We start from the raw sequence: 8,850 nt of genomic DNA on the forward strand, positions 1-8,850 counted from the left end.
TAAGTTCCACTTTCATTCTCAATATAAATTCCACCCTACACACAACTAGAATACAACATAAATTGAATCCACCATAAGCATACAATTTATATATATACGCCACGCACCATATTCCATACCCACTTTGCAAACTTTCATGTTTTCATGATTTCTACTCGTTTCTATACACTACAACACAAACATACCTTCATAACATAATAATATGAAATGAATTCTTACCTTTTCTCTTCAACTTCTTCACTTAACAAGTTGTCATATTGAAGAAACAAGCACTCTTTCTTCCCAAACAATTGCACCATGTAGTAGAGGAACTTCAATTTAGTAGGAAAATCACAAAATTCAAATTTTAGAGGCAAGATTTTTTTAGGGTGATTTTGGCAACCTTAGGGCCGAATATGCCCTTCTTTTATTGCTCTTCTTGCTTTGTTCTTTCTCTTCTTATGTTTCTTGAAATTTCTAATGGATAGAGCTCACTTATATAAATTATAACACATGGGAAATTATTTAAAATGAGGGGTTGGGCCAAGGCCATGTTGGCCGGCCACCCTCCTCATTTTGGGCCAAAAATTCTCTTTTTTTTTTTTTTTTTTTTGAGCCCAATGACTTAAAATTCTCGTTTTGTAATTCCCGAAACTAATTTTCAAAATTTCGATTTTGCCCTTGGCCTTCTCCGATGTCTCCACATCAATATTTCTCATAAATGTCACACACATCATAACTAAAATCAAAATATTACCTTATAACATACAAGTCACACTTGTCTCAAAATTTTTGAATACGCGAAAACACGGGATATAACATCCTCCCCCCCTTTAGAACATTCGTCCTCGAATGTTCAGTTGACCTTATGGGGTCTCATAACACTTCGGGGAGGTCTCTTTCTTTCTTTCTAAATTTTCCCCAAACGTTACCCTTACTGTGCCCCCTTTACGTATTCGCCTTCTTTCTATTCCCAGATATTTAGGTACTAAGACCTTCCAGCCTTACTAATGATGGAGTCAGTATCAATCCACTTTATAATATTTGTACCATATCTTGCGTTTACCTCATAAATCCCGTTTAGCCAATGTCTTTTGCATATCGCAACACTGACTGCTGGGGCCCACCTGCCGATCGACGCAGTCATACGTAGGATGTCATATGCATACGTATACACTTACTACCATTTTCTTACAAAACATTTCCCAATCGCTTATTCAAACTCACTCTGATTCCGGAGAGGTATTGCGCTTCCTTCGTTCCCGCCGGCTGAGTTCGCCTTAGCTTACCCGGCCCATCTGGGGTTTCTAACCGTTTGGACCATTCTGATTTCCTTTAGGTTACCCCTGATTTTCTATCTGTCTTTTATATTCACATTTATGAAAATTACAGCGTACTTCCCAGGGGGTCACCCATCCTGAAATTGCTCCTTCCTGAGCACGCTTAACCTCACAACTTTGGTGGAAATTAGGGCCTTAATGCTTCCATAATCGCGTCCACTTCCTCATATGACCTTCATTACATAATGGGGGGTTAGTCGAAGTCTTACAGATTCCAAAACATTTCCGTAACACGTCCCTTCTTGTACAATTACCATTTTACCCTTTTTGATCTTCTATATCACCTTTACAAATCCTTATTATTCCTACTATCCAGAATCTGTACATAGCAAATATTAACAATATCTTGCCGAACATGCGGCTATTTATCATATTCCAACCATCCAGAACTTTCTGCTTCAGGTAGCAGAATAAATACATCCAAACTTACCCTGGTGACCTCTCCATTTCGTCACTTTCCTATGACTTGGCCCTATCGCACGATTTGAGACAGAAAGAAGGTCAACAATCCCTAGATGCCCTGTAGCCTCCTGTTTATAGATGTGGCGCGCTACACACCATAAACAAGACTCTACCGGACACGACTTTGCAGACAACCCCACGGACAGACACGCTCGATACCACTTTGTCACGCCCCAATTTCCCAGGGACGTGATGGGCACCCGACCCTTATTTAGGGCCGAGCGAACCCTCGGACTCTTGCCACACACCTAAGATTCTGTCAAACTATTTAAATCAAATAAAGTAAAATACATAGCAAATGCGTCAGAATTTTTTTTTTTTTTTTCGTAGCCTCCGAATCAAACAAATTCGTAAACATACAAAATTTCATTACATAAATACGGACTGACATATCGGCTGACGGAGCCGCATACCAACTGACAAACACACCCACGACGCGTTCGCAAAGTCTCTAACATAACTCCGGAACTCATAACAAACAAACTCGACTTGGCGACCCTCCGGGAGAATGGAGCTCGCCATCTTTGCTGGAACATCTTCTATAATAATTTCGGCTCAGCTGGGAGTACCTGCGTGGCATGAAACGCAGCCCCCGAAGAATAGGGGGGTCAGTACGGAATATGTACTGAGTATGTAAAGCCAGAAGTACTGTAATAGAATCATAAACCAATCCAAATGTACGTGAATACAGCTAACAAATCATAATCGAAATCAGGCGTGCGAAAGTATATCGGACGAGCCTTATCATGATCGAGGGTGCGGGAGATTAATCTACGGAATCGTGGTCGAAGTCGAAGTACGAAAATACGTACCTTATCCGAGTATCAAAACGCTTACTTTCGGATCATAAATAGTGCAAATCAAAAGCATGCATAGGCATAGAAATATGTCGACGGGACCATAATCGGACTCGAAGTGCGAACGCGCGGACGATTTTAATCGTAATGGTAGGTACGAGAGGATCAACGGACGGGGAATCGTAGACGGATCGGGGATATAGAAGGCATAAAATACAGAAAACAGAATCATAATCGTAACAAACAGTATAAGTAGTAAGTACACTATCCAGAATACCAAAATACTTGTTCATCGGACACGAACCGTATATGCCAAAGTCATGTATTAAATTACTTACTTCTCAGACACAAGTCTCGTATTCCTATGTTATATGTTAGAAGGAGAATCGAAAACACAAGGCGCCAGAATGCTCCCCTTTCGGACACAAATCATATCGACAGACACAGATCGTGTAGGACGAACAGAATGTCGAGTAAGTCACACAGGATATACGAAATTCCAAAATACTTATTTATCCGGACGCCGTAGCATATCATATCAAACGGCATATCAGAACGGAACGTTAAAGCGTAACTGGTTCTTGGGACCCTCGGACTGTCGTGCAGCTCCCAGATCGCGTATTGCCCCTGGGACCCTCGGACCATCGGCGGCTCCGGAGCGCGTTTTTGTCTTTGGGACCCTCGGACTATCGAGCAGCTCCCGAAACGCGTTTTTGTCCCTGGGACCCTCGGACCATCGAGTAGCTCCCAGAACGCGTCTTCAAATATTAGTACGAACCAAATCAAACGGAACTTTTGGAACCTTACATTTGTATCAGACATAGTGGAACAAACTTCGGTAGTCAAAGACATTTTGGTATAGAAACTTTTACAATTATTTCAGATATCGTATCGGGACGGACGGACAACCAATATCCCATCACACATCATGACATCATCACATATATACGGCACCGGAGGCGGACGGATACCACGGCACTCGAGTCGGTCAGACATACACACAAATCATCACATCACACATATACAATTCATTTCTTAATACCCTGGGAACTCAGCAAACCAATTCGTGTTCAAGTGACAAATAATCATCAACAAATAACCATCATATCCTATACCTTTCGGAATGTTTATATCAGGTTAATTATGTCAGAATACTTACATCAAGGTACTGATATTATAATACTTATAGTAAAAGTACCTTTACCAAATATTTACATTAGGTTATTTATAACATTTCTTATTTCGAACCGCATATCCATATCGAATATTCACGGCGGATCGCTTATGTCGGGTACCTATCTCAAATTATGCATATCGACATACTTATATCGGGATTGGAAGTGTTTATATCGAATGATCGAGATCGGAATACTTGTATCGAACGTTCATATCGGGCTACTCCCGTATCGGAGTATTTATATCGAATATTTGTACCGGATTGTTCGTATCCGAGAGAGCCTATGAATCATACCAAATTCCAAACTAAGGAGCGAGAATTATCCCAAATTACGTCTCATCGGTTAGCGCGAGTGATAAGTCACTTAAGAGAGAAGAAAGGCAATAATCGTAGTATGAGCCGTTTGGATGTCCGACGGACCGCCGCACAAACTTTTAGGACTGATTTGGTATGTCGAAATATATCATGGATTCGATGAAATAATTAGAACAACTCAACTACCGGATCATATAAGAGAATTCGCACGATAATCATAGGGTATATCTTACAGATATCACAATGGGTTATATCACAATAATCTTTCTAGGATCATCTTATGCTTCAAGCTATACCATGAGGCTCAAGGAATAATGAAAACACCAATCGTTTACTTGTTGAGGGAGCAGCTACAGGTTTCCTTTAAGTATTGCTCAAAACAAATTAGTAACACAATAGGGGCGATTCGGAAATAGCGGGCCCACCTCGGGTCAAGTCGAGGTGGCGTACAGAATCTTACGAGTATTAGACCCTATGGGAGCATCTGTGAAAGTTTCAAAGCAATCCGGGTTCGTTTGGTAAAGTTATGGAAGTTTAAACATTTGTCCAACAAAATGTAAAGAAAGTAATTCAATTATGCTGAGTGAATAGTAACCAGAATTAAACTCAAATTTCGATGCACGGAGAACCTTTCCCGAGGCTCGGACTCCGGCCGATATAGCTAAGACATGCCATAAGAAGGAAAGGAAGGACTTTACATACCTTTTACACTTTCCTACACGTCTCCAAAATCAGGGCTCAAGTTCGCCAAAATCTATAATTTGGTCACAATTACCAAATGTTAATCATAAGGCTTTGAAATTTCAATTTCAACCAATACTTGTCTATAAAAATTTGGGCAGCATCTCCCCACACATACAACATCCCCGAAATTCAAACTTGGCCAAAACAACAACAACCAAACCAATAATAACATAATTAACATTAACCATCGACTAGAAACGCATTCTAGCGTAAATAGTCTTATTTTCCAAATAACACAACACTCCCAATCTAACTTGCATTTTCAAATCAATGTCGATGTTTTCATACTCATTTACTAATCAAAATCATTCCAACATCATTCAAAAGCATTCCATATCATTATACAAAATATTTGCAAAATATACAAAATTCTCACCGAAGTCATAATTTATTCAAAACCTCCATTCTTCCATATAAACGTTCATAACACATTCTCGTTTCCCAAATTCGTCAACAACAATCATAATTCACATTTAGAGCCTCACTTGCATTTTTATATAAATTCATGCAAAAATCACATAATTTCCCATAATGACATACATACCATTTCAACGCTATTTCGAATCGTTTAAGACTTCACTTACGTCATAAATGTCATAACGACACAACTACCATGTTAACTAAAAATTTAATTCGTCCCCATTCCATTCCTTATATCACACGGCCAACCTATACATTTCCAACTTCAACCAAATTCGTTCCACTTTCATTCTCAATATAAATTCCACCCTACACACAACTAGAATACAACATAAATTCAATCCACCATAAGCATACAATTTATATATATACGGCCATGCACCATATTCCATACCCACTTTGCAAACTTTCATGTTTTCATGAATTCTACTCGTTTCTATACACTACAACACAAACATACCTTCATAACATAATAATATGAAATGAATTCTTACCTTTTTCTCTTCAACTTCTTCACTTAACAAGTTGTCATATTGAAGAAACAAGCACTCTTTCTTCCCAAACAATTGCACCATGTAGTAGAGGAACTTCAATTTAGTAGGAAAATCACAAAATTCAAATTTTAGAGGCAAGATTTTTTAGGGTGATTTTGGCAACCTTAGGGCCGAATATGCCCTTCTTTTATTGCTCTTCTTGCTTTGTTCTTTCTCTTCTTATGTTTCTTGAAATTTCTAATGGATAGAGCTCACTTATATAAATTATAACACATGGGAAATTATTTAAAATGAGGGGTTGGGCCAAGGCCATGTTGGCCGGCCACCCTCCTCATTTTGGGCCAAAATTCTCTTCTTTTTTTTTTTTTTTTTTTTGAGCCCAATGACTTAAAATTCTCGTTTTGTAATTCCCGAAACTAATTTTCAAAATTTCGATTTTGCCCTTGGCCTTCTCCGATGTCTCCACATCAATATTTCTCATAAATGTCACACACATCATAACTAAAATCAAAATATTACCTTATAACATACAAGTCACACTTGTCTCAAAATTTTTGAATACGCGAAAACACGGGATATAACAGGAATCTTGTGCCATAAGTTTTAGGATCTCTAGACTTGGGCTCATCATCATGTACACAACATACCTTTTTAACTTTATCTCACGAGAGCTCTTTATAACGTAGACTCATCATTCCGATACATTCATATGTAGAGAGGTCATAGAAGATAGGAGGATTCATGCCATAGAGTCATGCCTTAGAAAGAAAGGTTGGGCCTTACATACCTTTGTCGTTTAACTACTCGATTGCTTGCTCGTCCTCTTTTAATGCACTCGTTAATACCTTCAATGTGATTCGTATCATCATTAGTTAGACAATCATGAGAGCGTGCTTACTAAGGCTATAGAAAATTGGGCAGCATTTCCTTTGTTTATACTACTTTCCGCCATAATCCATATCAACTCCCAACATTCATAACAACAATTACAATATCATAAACAATAGGCATCATCCAATTACATTGCCCACAATTCATGATTTCACTACAATTCTCCATAATTATGACAAAAGTCCATCATCGCATTCTTTCATATACAATACTCATTTCATGCTCTAGACGTCATTTATAGCGCATTTGTAACATCAACACAACCATTTTCATGATTCATTCCAACTACCATTTCAAAATGACCTTATTCATCCATTTATAAAACCCATTTTCAATACTCTTCCATAATCCATGTGCTTCAACCTACTAATACTTCAAATAACGTAGAAAGGTCATGAAACTTACCTTAGATGATGAAGGAATAGACCTTGAGTGATAATACACCTTCTTGCACAAAACCCTATTTCCACCTTTCTTGGATTTCTTGCTTTTGATGACTTTAATGGAGTTTCATAGGCTTGATTCACTCTACTTCTAGTTGTTGATCCTTGATTCCCATTGATTTCTCATGGATAAAATGTTTGGAGGGTTCTAGAGCTTTCTTGAAGTGTGGAGGTGGGAGATGAAATGAAATGAAATGGAAAAGAGGTCCCTTATATAAAATGGGTTCAACCCCGACCAAGTTATACGGACCAACATATGGTCCATATGTTTTCTACGGGCCGTATGTCTGGCCGTAGATCTGGTCCAGTGGAGTATTGTGTCCTAGGCTGAATCTACGGTTGGACATACGGTCCATACCTTTTATATGGCCAGTATGTCTGGCCGTAGGTTGTCCAGTTTTCCCGAGAGTTGTTTCGTTGACTCATTTGATCTCCGATCCTTATGGAACCTTATTAACTCTTGTTCTTTACTTCAATACCATTCTAAGGGACGTTATAACTCTTTCTTAGGGCATCATTCATACACCATTAGTTAAACACTCGAATTTCTTATTTGTTACTTGACATGTGACTCGCTTCTCTTAATAACTTTATTTCCTTAACTCGAATGTCTTTGGAAACCTTAATTAGGACCATCAATTACTATCTCTTACTTGTCCAAGCCTCGTTTACGTCATGTCCCTCGTTAGTCTATTCACTGTATGCTAAGGGGAAATTTCCGAGGTGTAAAAGGGTGAGCCGAATCGAAGCATATGGGAGGAGGGGCAATTGGTGTTCGAGGGGCCAAACGCTCTTCCCAACACAACTGCACTCCGATTCTATAGGTTAGAATGTTTGCTTATAACCTAGGGAGTTTTTCCTACACGATTGTGCGGGAGTTTTATGCTAACTACGGGGGCGAGTTGTTGAAAATGAAAAAGCCCGATCGGACTAACACTACTCTCCCGTTGTGATGAAGTTACGGTGTGGAATGTCAAGGTTGACATTTCGGTTTCAAACAATCAACGAGTTTATTTTGGGGATGACTTTCGACAACTCGGAGGATGAGAAAGAGTACTTCGATAAGTTGGATTGCCGAAATCTTCGTTCGATAATCAAATGGCAAGCTACGGTAATTGCCCACCCGGAGGTAGATTGGGTGACTCAAACAAGCCCGAAGATTGTCGGGTTCAATTTGAACTAAGGAAGCTCGATTTTGGCACACGATGAATCCATAACGTAGTGACCCGGAATGACAATACAATCACGGTTGCTCGTGCAATGGCATCGCGGCGATATTTTCGGTATCCGGTGACACATGGGGCGTATGATAGCGGATGAAATTCGACGGTGAGCACCCCAGCCTATGACCTCGTTAAATACATTCCCGTGCCTTACACACGGACACACGTGCGAACCCCCCCCCCCCACTCGGGTTGTCGGCATTCCGGATCGGGGCCAATGTATCAAAAATAAGAAATTTGGAGATTGGCGAAAAGGTAAAAAGGGGTGCACATTATTTATGGTCCCACTGCGACAAATATAGGCTCCACCCGAGTCGAGTCACGGGGCTATGGGAGATACTATTGTACTGCGATCCGGCGATGCCTCGGTTGGGTGGCACCGGCCGTAACTCCACGTTAACAAGGCCCACGCCATGATCTGGTTATTAGGCGATTGAGGGGGGCTGCGGTACCACGCAACCATCGATCCGCCACCGCTCCCGACCCTTCTTTTTTTTTTCTCGGGTCCTACGACTTCATAAACCACATAAGACAAGATCAGCAGTTGATTTGTTTACATTTTTGA

Source organism: Lycium ferocissimum, chromosome 12, assembly GCF_029784015.1.
Source record: "Lycium ferocissimum isolate CSIRO_LF1 chromosome 12, AGI_CSIRO_Lferr_CH_V1, whole genome shotgun sequence".
NCBI lineage: Eukaryota > Viridiplantae > Streptophyta > Magnoliopsida > Solanales > Solanaceae > Lycium > Lycium ferocissimum.